At 30.3% G+C, this 14,747-nt stretch overlaps 1 protein-coding gene across 1 annotated transcript in view; it reads right to left on the bottom strand.

Annotated features, from left to right (window-relative positions):
* LOC110995417 (knirps-related protein) overlaps positions 1–10,882 on the bottom strand; it is a 54,834-nt gene extending 43,952 nt beyond the window's left edge. The window contains exon 1 of the mRNA XM_022262585.2: positions 10,698–10,882. The gene's annotated coding sequence lies outside the window, so the exon portion shown is untranslated. The remainder of the gene's footprint in view (positions 1–10,697) is intronic.
* Positions 10,883–14,747: the final 3,865 nt, after the last annotated feature.

Below are 14,747 nucleotides of genomic sequence, written 5' to 3'. Positions count from 1 at the left end.
TCAGCTGTTGGTATCAGTTATCGCTATATAATTGATTAATTAATTAGTTGTTTATAACGTGTCATCGCTGGATAAATGTAATGAGTGAAGTACTTAGTTTATTTTAAAAGAAATTTTATTATAATCCTGGAAGCATGTGTCTTTTCTTTTTTAGAAAAAAAGCTGTCTGTTTTTCTTGATGTATTTTAAGTGTATACGTAACTAACTGTGATTTAGATAACACGATAACATTATGAACATAAAAATTAATAAAATTAGCAAGGATGATATAACATTATCGTGCCATGAGCAGTAAATGCGGCACCTTGATCTTGCCCCAGTAATGGCATCGCGTGAGGCTAATTACCATATTGTTTACATAATTGGTTCACCATTTTCTGCTCACTAACTTACGATTGTCTCTAGTCCAGCATCTAATAATATAATGTTGGTATTCTTATAAACTATAAATAAATAAATCAGTGGCGCTACAACCTCTTTAGGTCTTGGCCTCAGATTTCTGAATCTGTTTCATGATCATTTTTAAATCTAATAGGCAAGTAGGTGATCAGCCTCCAGTGCCTGACACACGTTGTCGACTTTTTAGGTGTAAGACATGTCGGTTTCCTTACGATGTTTTCCTTCACCGTTCGAGCAAATGTTAAATGCGCACATAGGATGAAAGTCCATTGGTGCACAGCCGGGGATCGAACCTACGACCTCAGGGATGATAGTCGCACTCTGAAGCCACTAGGCTAACACTGCTATATTATTATCTCTATCTTATAGACGTATATATTTGAGCAGTATTGCTTTAGTGGTTTCATTTAACATTAGCTCGAACGGTGAAGGGAGACATCGTGAGGAAACTGGCTTGAATTAGACCCAAGAAGTCGACGGCGTGTGCCAGGCACAGGAGGCTGCGCACCTACTTGCTTGCCTTGCCTATTATATGACCATGGTGAAACAACACTGATTTATTTATATTTGCCGTAAACAGTCCCAGTACAAAATGGGGAAGCATGTCGATATTTCTAAAAGTGAACGTTCTTACCGGCGGTCGCGTCTAAAAGCAATCGAAAAGTGTCCTAACCGATTTTTGTATAGTTTTCACCAAGTGCGAGAAAGGTTTGAAGGTTTATAAGGTATTGTTTCATGTAAATTGACAACGACTATTGTTGAAGGGGTCGCATTTTTTTATTTAATTATAAGCAATCTTACAGCTTTGGTATATACATACTATAAAAACACTAAGACAATTCAGATAAGTCAAAACAGATTACATGTTACAAGTGAGGCAATAGACAAAGATACACAAAAAACTAAAGATAACTGAAATTAACATTTAAACCACAAATAATACTTAAAATTTCAGATTACTACTTAAACTAAGCCAGAGTCTTCTCGCCTCTTCAAGTACTTCCTGACTTCTTTTTGGTGATATGGAAAATATCAATATTATTGTCAGACACAAAATCTACGCAAACAAATATCAGATTGGAGTTAATTATTACTCTAAAAAGCGTATGTATGTGAAAAATGATATCTTAAGTAGATATAAGGTAAAATATTTAAACAAACATTTAGAATATGACAGTCAAGTGTTGAAAAAGGTGTTAATCAAATTTCAGTTTCTTTTTGGTGTAAAACACAATTAAGAGTGACCTCTAAAGCTGTGACAAAGGTCTCGTTACCGACTCCGACATCTGTCTGGATTTTTAATTAATTTAATTAATTTTTCAAACCTTAACATTGTAGCGAATTTGAATGTACTTCCGGAGCTTTTGTTTAGTTTTTAAAGCTCATTATCAACCTTAGGTTACAATAACTCAATATTTATTTATACTGCAAGTTAGCGTTAGTTAGTTAGTTAGAGTATCAGCTGAACTATTAGTTATGTTTTCACTAAAATTCTTACAGTATTTAGGACAACAATTCCTATAGTCAATGTTAAGTATACTGTATTCTGACTTCTTTTGTGAGTGAGATTTCTTAAACCCTGCTCTCTCACACCACACGACATTTGTGTGATGAAACCGTACGAGTCGAAAATTTCACAATTTGTAAACGGATACACAAAATAGAAATCACTCAGAATATAAGCGTAATCTTAAAAGATTGACAGTACAATGTGTTCGGGTGTTATTTGTGAAAATCAATCACGAAACGCACGACACGCCGCTCGTAAAATCAAAACTCTATAGCAAATGTCAATCGAGTTATTGCTACTTATTACGTACGGGGAGTCTAACATCCCAGCGTTTACGATACGATAGTTGTCGCCGACGATTTTGCTAGCTCTTAATATGGAGGTTTATTAATTTTACACACATTAAACAAATCACAAAATGATGGTATATTTTATAACTTTTAAAATTGATTTTGTAACAGTGAGCACAGTGAGTCCTTTGGGGTAGTTATTATTTTAAAGTTATATGTCTTTTTAAAATATATACAGGGCAAACGGCCTGTTTGCTGATATTAAGTGTAAGAGTAATTAAAACTCTCGATGCCAAAGAGATTGCATTGCTAGCCTTTTAAAAATCGGAACGCTCTTTTCTTGAAGGACACTTAATCGAATTCCATATATTGAAGTAATGTTTTTCATTGTTATTGCTTAGGTGCACGTTATTATGAATAATCATTTATGGCACTTAAAAATCGTATCATGTGTAGTACCTTTTCAAAGTAGACATAACGGCGCCTAAGTACATATATATGAAAAGCTTTGTTTGAAAATGTTGTTTATTTTAATGAGCTTTTAATAAACTTCAAACACTAGCAACTTATTGTCTATCATAATTAACATAGATTCGCAATAGATGGAAATGCTGCCAGTATTAAAACTACAACGAACAATTTATTAAATTTTTATAAATCAACTTTAATTATTATTATTATTCTGTAAGTTGAGAATGTTGTAAATATTGTAAATTTGTATGTTGGAAGTAATTAAATTGTAATAGAGTAGTATTTTTTGTGGAATAGAAGTCAAAAAGGAAAGAGGCTAACCTGAAGTCCCCTTTTCTTGAAGTAACCTCGAATTGGGTCGACTGAATTATCAGTTGGCAGCTGGTTCCAAACAGTGGTGATGCCGAGCAAAAAGTGCTTAAGAAACGGATAATTCGTTTATTTTATAAATAAACTATATATGCTATCAATCGACAGCCTTCATAACTAATAGAATCTACAATCTACATCGTCGGCACATAAAATTTTTGATTACTGTTAATATTAAAAGTACATAATATATGTCAACCAGCAAGCTCGTTTGTAAACTCATGTAAGACAAAACAAAATCAACATAAACTTCTCCGAAAACTGAATGACTACTTGACATTTAAATAAGGATCCGTTACACCACTCAGCAGACGATTTCTTAAAAAAGGCATAGTAATAACAACCTGTCAACGTCCAACATTGACAAATTAAATATCACGGCAAGCTGCGGTGCAGCCAGCAAAGTGATTTAACTGTGATTTCTGATGTTTTCGGGCTGCTGTTGTAACTTCGCCGGCGGCAAACCAAAGTTTGTCGGTCGGGTGTCTTCGGTGCGATGTAATTAGAGATCGGATTATGTAAGGGGTCATGCGAACCGAATGATAGAAATCGTCTTAGTGTGTCGTATGGTTTAAGTTTTGTAGAAAGCTTTTAGATTTTTCACCTTTGATAGGTGTATCAAATACCCGTGTAAATAGTTAACAATACAAGTATTTTACTATAAAGTATGAGGAGGAACGGTGACAGCCAAATCTACGTGACCAGCGCTGTGGAACATTCTACTCCTCAGCATAATGCTGAGCCAGGGCTAATTACAGTCACAGCACATACGCATTACTCATTTGAAACGAGCCAAATCAGGAAAAAAAACATTATTGTTATTATATTCTTTTTATTGTTTTTATCTCATTTTTTTTAATTATTTAATTATTGTTATTTTCGGAGTTATGTGTGTGTTTTGTTTCTAATAAATTTTATGTCTGTCTGTCATATTTGAAGCCTGTGTCGGGTCTACACCAGTAAGGATTTCTAACATTCACGTGTTTTATCCCAAGAAAGCCTGTCTTACTAAAGGCTAAGCCAAGCTTTGCTATAAGGAATAAATATCTCATAGTTTTTGTTAATAATGAAGAACCTAATAATATAATAAAATATATTGTATTGTGACCCCAAACGATCGCCATAAGTTTATATTTCAAACCACTGACTAATACAGGATCTTAATGATAATTAATAGTCATTTAAAGATTCAATAATTAATGATAAACTGTGAGCTACTTATAAAAATAATTCATATTTCAATCCATTGTGTAATGACTTGTGTTATAAATTAACATTTGATACTTTCCTACGGTAAAAACAAATTAATTGTTTATAAGATCCGATAGATCAGTGATGGAAATAAATTGCTTTTAACTAATGATCTATGACAATCAAATACGATAACTGTGGTGTCAAATATAATAGGTGCTTTTTGTGTGAACCAAACTGTTTTTAATTATTGTGTTTAATTCGAATTGTTGGTGCTATTCAAGGTAGAAATAAAAACAATTTTCTATATTTTTAATAGCCATACATCATTTTCGTAAAGGCTTTATAAATAAATAATTTACTTACCTATTTGAATTTAGTCTTTGTAAATAATTATGGACACAATAAGAACCTAACTTATGATACTATTTCTCCATATCTAATCAGGCGTTGTTCGTAGCTATATAATAAATAATATAATAATAGACTATATGTATGACAGAAGTTTATTAAATTCTAGGATATTTTTTAATTTGTGTTGTAAAATATTGGATTTATTCATTTATTTTATTTATTAACACTTTGTTACATAACAATTTAAAAAATGAATAAAATTAAATAGAAAGGAGGGCAACTGGCGGCCTTATCGCATTCGAGCGACCTCTTCCAGGCAACCACCGTGAGTAAAGAAAAAAATGTATTCAATTACATAAGGTAGACAAGAAGTGCAAAAATACATATTACATATAGTTATTAAGAAGAAACTAAACAGGAACAAAAAATAAACTAATCTGAAACGTGAAAAAAAATTAAGTAAGTAAAAATTGCACATGATTATTAAAAGCAAGAAAATATTATACAGTTCACAAATGCAATGCCTAATTTCGGATTATTTTGCTTCTCTGCATTTAATTTAAACAAATTCACTAAACGTTGGTAATGTTGTCTTGTTTTTGATAAATGACACTTATGGATTGGAGACATCACGAAATACCAATAAAATCTAAGTACTTTCGCATCGTAAACAAGAATGTCTCAGAACTAAATAAGGCTGAGTGTACATGAAGTTGCAAAAATGAGATTCTATTAACAGACCCCAAAGTGGATGCATAAAGCACCAGGAAATTTATAATAATTAATGTAGTCTGCTAAACAAAAATGACATTAACATTCATGCAGAGATAAAACTCTGATCTAGTAGTACCTGTATTCTGTAATAAAATATTATATTAAAATATTAAATTGTTGGTTTAAGATATTACTACTATATATCCTGTGTTTAGTATAAGAATACTAATCTTTGTCTTGGCTCCTTTGAAAACATTGTATGATAATAATACACCGACAAACTAGACTACCTAGATCATAAGTTTGAAATTAACGCGGGGAACATCACTTCAAATGTTATTAAGTACTAAGTACTATAAATGAATGGCCCAAGGCATAGCTTAAATGGGAATAGTATTAAAAATCATTGTATTTTGTATTTAAGAACGAATATCAACAATGTAATGTAATAAATAAATAAATAAATAAATAAATAAATAAATAAAACTAGTTTATATTTTACCCAAAAGATAACAAAAGGCAAATATTTATTTTGGTTCTAACGAATAAGCAAGTATTCCTAGTAGATATTTTATAATCCTCCTAGCGTATCGAAACATAGGCCGAATGGCATGTTAACCCCAGAGAGCGCTCACGATCGACTCCAATGAAGTTGTTCACTTTTGATACATTTTACGAACAACCAGGAAGATTGTAAAATTGTTCTGGCATATTTTATACTAGATGACATTTAGAAAACCGTCACTATTGCGCATCTGGATTAAATATAGTTGATAAATGGTGAGGTTGGTTTATATTGTAATATTTTAATTCCTCTTTCCTTGGTGTTGTTTCTTAATACAATAATATAATTGCATTGAGTTCAAGGCGATTAATGCATCCGGTGTGTTTTTGCAAGTAGAACTATCTTAATTAATGTAAAAAATCCTTATTGCTAAAAATAAGGCTTTTTCATACTATAGTACTTTAAGATAATTAAATTTTTCTATAAGTATAATATGTTAAGAACCGATAAATATTTATTTCTACTTAAAATTTAAGGACAAATGTGTATCTTGTCTATTTATTTTCCGTCAATGTTTTTTAGAACCGATAAACGCTTAATACCATATTATTTAATAAAAATAGAATAAAAGCTCTCTAAGCACTGTACTTAGTAATATAAGGGCTAGCCTGTCAATTAGATTCCAGTTATAGACATCATCGTGTTTCTCAGATGAAATAAAATGATGCATTTCGTTTATATCAGGTTGGGTGCGAACGGTACATGATTATGATGTTCTGCGTCATTACACGTGGGAACTGGAGTGGACAGTATTAGTATTACAAGAATTAGGTATGATGTCATGATTATAGTAAAGATCGCATTTTGTTTGGTCAAACATTTTTTAAATCTTAGTTAAGACACCATGTCATTTGCAATATAAAATTATCATAATGACTATTAAAAAAAAATACTTATAAATTACAATTTTGAAGTTAACAGCTGCGAACCTTTCATATTTTAATTTTGTAAACGAAAACAATATTAATTTTATTTATAAAATAAGCATATCTTCCAAATCGTCGATTAGTAGATTATGAAAGTATAACATTAATTTAAATATATCTGCTTTTATTAACCTAATGTGGTTCCCAGTGAATATTCATATCTACTGCATTATCAAACAATATTATTAAATTACGTATTTAGAGCTTACATTAATTTTATATTTAAGAGAAAAAACACATAAATGGTGTCAAAATTAAGGTTAAATTTTAGTAAATCTTTTAGTTTATATATTTTAAAGTTAATGCGATTATTATGATTAATACACAAAAAAAGCCTTATATCTTGAGCAAAAAATATAAGAAAAACCTAAAATATTAACCTATTTAACTTAAACCATAATACTAATTTATCGAGCTGATTAGAGCAATTTATAACACTTAAATTTTTAATTAGCTTAGTTTTATTCGTATTATATCAAATGTAATGTTTATAGCAATTAAGATTACATTAGTATAACTTAACTTTTTAAAGGCATCGTTTCGCCTAATTAATGACTTTTATTGTCCCTAGATGGCGCGCAAGTCGTTGAATAAACTAGATCGAACAAAAATTCTACATCTAGACATTGATCGACATGGTTTTTTACATACGTTTAATGATGCTGTTTTTGCCGTTTTGTCATTTCTGCGAAAAAGCCTGCATTTTTAACACAGTAGGCTTCTGCTGGGAATTCTTTTCCTGTTTTCAATGGATTGATGGTGACTGCCTCAATGAGATGTCATTAAGCGATCTTGTTTGTAGTTTTTTTACAAGGAAGGACTTTGCTTAAGTATTTTCACAATAATTTACTGTTGAGGTAAATAAAATATATTCTTGTATCTGAATTTGAATATCTTCTGTTTATCATAACTAAACATAGGTTTTTAATATAAGCTTATCTGAAAATTTATCGTTGATGAAAGTTTTGAAATATAGCCTTATATTCAAAATATTATTAACCGCATTTACAATGAACTATAAAACTTTTTTCCACGGACTATCATAAGTTAAGTGCATAACTTTTGTAAGATATTATAGAATAATTAGTTAAATTTAAAGAGTCGAGTAAGTAATCACAACAATATTATATTAATATATTAATATTATTAAAATAACATTAATTTTCAATTCAATTTTAATTAAATTTTCCTTTTTGTTAAAGTATAATACGCCGCTATACGAAAGCCAATATATTTTGTAAATATTTATTTTTGTTGTTTCATTTTCGTTTTACGCCTGCGTCATAAACAAACGACTTTTCTTCAAACGGGACGTCAAAGCGAGCAATTAGGTTTTCTAAATGTTGATGGATGGTTCGCTAAATATCATAAGTGTGGTAAGTGAAGAAAGTGAATGGTTGTAAATGTGTCACCGGCGCGTGCCAATCTAAGAACTATTGCTATTAGATCGATTTGAACCATTGAACTTATATTTAACAGAATTTTTGTTATTTACTGTTTTATACAGTGTTAGCCTAGTGGCTTCTGCGTGTGACTTTTATTCTTGAGGTCGTAGGTTTGATTCCTGGCTATGCACCAATGGATTTTTTTAAAGTGTGCATTTATTATGCGCTCGAATGATGAAGGAAAAACTTCGAGAGGAAATCGGCTTGCCTTAGACCCAAAAAGTCAAAGGCGTGCATCAAGTTCAGAAGGCTGATAATCTTCTTGCATATTAGATTGACGAATGATTAATGTTGATGAAAATCAATGATGTTGAAACAGATACAGAAATATGAGGCACATACTAAAAGGGTTCTTTTGTTATTTAGTAATAATTGTCAAATAAAGCTAACCAAAAGATGACTTAATATAATTTGTAAGAGGTCTCTACTGAAATGATTTATCGCTTTTTTTATATATTTTAAGTATATTAGTAACCGTTCTGTGCTTTAAAATCTTGAGAAATTAAAGACTATACGGCATGTGCGCGCGTATAACATATGCCTTGCCTCAGGCTTAAATATTGTTTATTTATTAACTATTTAATAAATTTAAATATTGAATAATATAGCGCAGATATGTCTGGATAAGTTACTAATATGAACCCTAACTGGGTTTAAGACAATCGTCATTGTATTCAAAGCCTAACTCGAAAGACACTTTTTGTGAACATAGGTCCGTGAGAAAAATTCCCACACATGTATTATGCAATATTTTTATTTTCTTTGTGTTTTTAATAACTCGCGATATTATGAACATAATGGTCAATTGTTCAATAGAACCTAAATAAAGGAGGTCATGCATCTATGTCCTTAAATTGTCATTTATCGTAGATAAGATTTTTAGGTTCAAATGCTCCTATACTGAAATGTTATCCAAGTTTGTATTATTATTAAATGTATACACTCCTATATTATTATAGGGTTTTCAAATATATTTATTATTGCGTTGATATAATTTAAATTATCTTATATATTAGTTGTATTACTTTGAGTTCAGCCCTGCTGGATTTAAGCAAGTCACAAGAAACAATTGGTGCATTTGTTGCGTTTATATATAGAAACAATAACATTTGTGCAATAAATACCTACTTGTTTGTATCAGTTATAAGAAATGTTTTTGTCGGGTATTGTGCTCATTTTTCACATTGTTTATCGCTTAATTTAATCATAAGTAATATAGCAAGTGGAATATGACTTTATGAAATAGCATGATCTAAAATTATTTTTCTTAAAATTATATTATATATAATATGTACTATAATTAATATAGACAAATTGATTAATAAATGATTGTGGTCTTGGTAAAAGGTGTAACCAGAAACAGAACTTTAATTATTATTGAACAGAATTAAACATTTCAGGTAATATTTTAAATTAAATTTGTGATACTGCAAAAAAAAAAAAAAGCAAAAGTAATTTTGCCTAAAAATTTTATTACCACATGTAAAGAATTACCACTACCTGCTTACACACTTAATTCTTTAATCCTATATTAGTTTCAGTCCTTGAGGATTATAAAATGATGAACTCCCGTTGAAGTCTTTTGTACGAAGATTATAGAGGATCAATTTACTAAGTAGGCATAATCCGTTGTATTGCTTTAATTCCATAATTTTGCAGTTAATTCCTATGAAGTTGTTATATGTATTATGTCGATTGTGAACAATTTTATTATTTTAATATCACATATATTATTTGAAATTATACATTAAACATCTTTACCAAAAATTTGAGTACCTAAGCATTTATGTAAAATATAATATATTACTTTTCTATACTTTAATACAATAATACAGCATTAATGTGAAAACGCGGCAGTAATTTTAATATCTTCTGTCTATTAAATTTAACGATTTATATATATAACGATTTAAGATTTTTGCAGGATTACTAGATTTGTTACACTAAAAGTTTGAATGGTTTTAAAATAATATAAAAATGCTTTTCTGATTTTTATTTTATGATCGTAATCGTAATACATTACCGCTTTTTGGGTCAACGTTATTTTTACCTTTACGTGTCAATGGCGGTATGTATTCGCAAGTAATTTGCAAGTTTTGGGTTTATTTGTCTTTTTTTACATATTATTTGTTTTAAATTTAGCAAGAATGTTACAGAAAGAGGGCACGTTATGTTGTTAATCAATTAATACTTTGACTTTACTTATATGATGTCAAGTGTTTATTAATAATTGTTAATCGTGTTTTATATTGGCTATAAAGCTCGGTATCATTGTTGATTTAAAATGTAAATATAAAATTAATTATTATCTTTGACAAACGAAATATTGTATTGTTTTAAATATTGTATTTTTTTAGTAAAGTACATAACATCTGGTAGAAAATTTAAGAAAAACTACTGTTCGAATATTTTGGTAGTGTTTTGAAAATAGATTTCCACCCCTTCAAAATAAATTTAACTTACCTTAAATCTTTGGTGTTTTCACGAAAGAAAATCCACTCACTCCACAGCCTCCGTAAAAGTCACACAGAATCCTTACAATCGAATCACAAGTGTCAAAATCACCAAGTCAGTCACAAATAATCTTAACACAACACATCGCGAGTATTTTGGAAAATCATGAATCGTAGCACGTGCGTTTTCATCGGCGCGCGCGCACGAATGCCTTCGGAGGTGTAGACTTTGCTTGATCTTTGGGTGGGCGTGGCTAACGCAACATCTATGGCTATGACTGTCTCTATCTAACTTATAGGGTCGAGAATTGCCGTCTCTCTCTCTAACGCCGGTGCTATACTGTATGGTGGGGCTTGAACTTTGCCACGAACGGGATTAATGAAACGATTGCGATTGTAAAGTTTAATAGCGATGCGTCTAGGCTTTATAGTGAATTTCTTAAACTAACAATTAAATCCTATTGTCTACTCACGTGTATTAATTTACCGTTTTTTTTTAAGTTTTACTAACATTTAAAATTTAAAACCTAAAAGATATCGCTGGACGCTACACAGACAAGTTTTATTAATTATTTAAAAATAACTACTTTATTAAGGTAAGGATATTTTTAGATAAAAAAAATTGTAAAGAAACCATGTCTTACATGTATTTAATGTTGAATATAACTTCAGAAATCGTGTCCATATAAACGATTTTATTCCGAATATTCTTATTCTTTAGTATTGCAATAATGCTTTCACCCTACACAACTATAAGTTGCCGGAAAGTAAAAAAAAAATGAACGGTTTTGGCAAAAAACCAAACGCTAGAGTAACTGTTGATCACCATAAGCATTTCTCCATTTATAATTGCACTAACAATTAGCCCAATAGTTAAAAAACTCTAATTATTTGCACAAACTTAAAAAGTCGCAAACACTGCCGACTCGCAAAAAAGAATTCCTTGAAAAGAAATTTTGCGCAAAACGTTAAATTGTATTGGGGCAATAAAGTAATTGTTTTATTACTCTTACCGTTTCAAACTGTTTTTGGAGTTCGTCCCGTGACGTCACAGGGGCGCAACGGACCGTTACGGTCATTATTATTGACTTAGAAATAGATATTGAACAAAAGATATATTTGGCCAACGAACTCTTTGACATATAAAAACTTTTTTATAAAGACAGTTTAATACTTTTGAAGTTATATTTTTTAACTTTTTTAAGTTATTATTTGGCGTGTTAGGGAAAAGTGTTGAAAGTATTTTTTTACGATGTGCACGCACACCGACCCAAAAGTCAAAACCCGACACCCTGAAGTTTAGCTAACTTCAGTCAACATTTAAGATTTTTTGTGATATTTAAATAGACTTTATTTACGTAGATAATGCGTTACGATAAATTTTCAGTGTTTAAAATACCTTTCAATTGTAAGTGTCGTTTCTTCTACAAATGTAGAAAACAATTTTAGAAAAGATTTTTATCTTGTTACGCCAAAGAAGTGTAGCTTCTAACGCGTGTACAAAAGTACACACACCTTTTTTTTTAATTTTTAAGCAATTTATAACAACACAAGGAAATGTAGAGGATTGGTTGTCAAGTAGTTTCGAAGATATTTTGAATTTAGAATCATACGTTCTATATAGAATAAAATGTAAACCAATAAAACCTAAACCTACCTTACACCCGAAGAGGTTTAGTTCTAGGGTAATGTTATTTGATTAAAAACATTATCTTGTGCGTTTCAATTGTAGACAAAAGGTTGCCAATTAATTTATACGATATATTGAATTTAGTAGAAGGCAATATCCATTACAAATCACACTTTCTTGCGTTATTAAAAAACAGTTTTAAATCGTTTTTCATATCGCCGAGAACAAACAATACCAACATAATAAAGAGATAAAGAACGTTTAAAACCTAAAAAAACAATGTAGTATCAAATTCGGAGCGATCTAAATAATTTGATATCGCGTATTATCACATGATGTATTATATAGAAGATAGAGTAAGAATGTAATACTACACGATATGTTTTTTAAGGCCATGGAACAAGAGACTAGCTTTTTAAATACTCATAGGATATTCATATAGGTGACTTGTGGCTATTCTCAAAAATGGTGTTTCATGGTATTTAAAAGTAAGAATAATAATAATAATACTTTTACACTTAAACAGATTTGTATTTCTATCACATTCTTTTTAGATAACTAAAAAATATGACAAAGGTATCCAACTCTCGCGATACCTGTCTCCCCTCTCTGCCATATACCATCAGCTGTTTCTTAATTTCTCTTTACCACTTAATTGTCTTCCTCTTTTAATGTAGAAAGTGAGAATAAGTCTGTTTAAAGGATACTTCAATGTTTATACTGATATCAGTCTTTTGTACAAACTTACGAAGAAGAAAATATTTGAAAGCTTTTGTTTTGACAAAACTTTCAAAATTCTAATTTAAGAACATTTAAGATAAAATTGATTCACCTTTCTAGAAGTTATAGATCACTGAAGTGCAATTCTTTCAAGGGGAGGTCCTTAAAATTTTAAAGGCAGGGTGCTTTTATAGCGTGAGCGAGTATTTAGATCATAAGTTTAACACCAATTCTTAATGTTGGTATTATATGTCATTATAAAAATTAACAAGACATTTGCATGCCCATTAACGTATGGCTGATTGTGCGGATTTTTATAATTAATATCTTTAATTGTACCATCTTAGCAAATAAACGATTTAATTTCATTTATTCATATATAATTGTTCGTCTCTAGCTTCGTGGCCCAAATCGGTAATAGGCGACATTTTTAAAATAAATCTATTCAGAACGTAAATCACGGCAGGAAGATTAGATCTCGTTCATATGTCTTAATTTTAGTAAATTTATCGTTTCTGCCTTTACCGCCGGCATATTTATCGGTGAATGTACCTAAATACGTTGTAACAAGATTCGAAGATGTACTAACTAACGGGTATTTCATATTTATTAGTTTACTAGGCTTTATTGGTTTTTCTCGTGATATTAAGTTCCGTATATTTTGGTTATTCTGGTGAGTTTTTTTAATATTATATAGCCTTAAGACTAGTTAGTAATTTAAAACTAATCTCATTTACTTAACAGGATATTTATTAACACTTTGTTCTGTATGTAAATGTTCTACAATTAAAATATTTAATTAAAAAGGAGGGAAACGTGCGGCTTTATCGCTTTCAAGCGATCACTTCCAGGCAAATGCTATATGATATTTAACATAAGTGTCCGACGTAACTTGCAGTCTATATTACGGAGAAGTTAGTCTAATAGGTCTTATGTACTTTTACCGAACTACTACCCACTGAAGTATTCGAAGCAATTCGACTGAGGTCCTTTAAGAAATGGGTGTATCCGATTTTTAAAAGGCTAGAACCGCACTTGCAAGCCTTTTGGCAATGTGTGTGTCCATGGGCGGCGGTATCACTTAACATCAAGTGATCCTCCAGCCCGTTTGCCTTCTAAAATGTTTTTATTAAGTTTAAATAATTACAAACTAGTTTTACTGTATAAGAGGTCCTAAAAAAATAATTCAATAAAAATATTATGCATATATCATTTGTATAAATTGATGAATGATTCAGGGAATAAATGAGGCTTTATTGTTGTTATCAGTAATTATATAAATGCCAACTAATAATAAATATGCATCAGCCATTATTATTATATAATTTGGTACGGAACCCCAAATTAAAAGGCACATATTAACACGTATCCCGATATCGTTTCTCCATTTAGAGCCTGTTAATCTGATATGGGACGCTTTAGGAAGCTCTTCAAGATTTATGTACGCCTAGTACTTTGATTTATGCAACTGAAATATTTATTTATATTAATAATTTAATTGTTTAAGAAAGAATTTTCAAAATGCTAATTCTAGTGTTACATTTATAGGATATTAATTAATACTTGTGTTAAGACTTAGTCATTAGGACACACTGAATTAGTCTAAAAATTAAAATGATTCAACTGTAGTTTTGGTAAATATAACTTGTGTAATTTCACACAATAATGTACAACAACAGAAATAAACATATTTATTTAAATGGCGTCAAA

The sequence above is a fragment of the Pieris rapae genome, chromosome 4, assembly GCF_905147795.1.
Source record: "Pieris rapae chromosome 4, ilPieRapa1.1, whole genome shotgun sequence".
Classification (NCBI taxonomy): Eukaryota; Metazoa; Arthropoda; class Insecta; order Lepidoptera; family Pieridae; genus Pieris; species Pieris rapae.
This window is presented reverse-complemented; position numbering and strand designations above follow the sequence as displayed.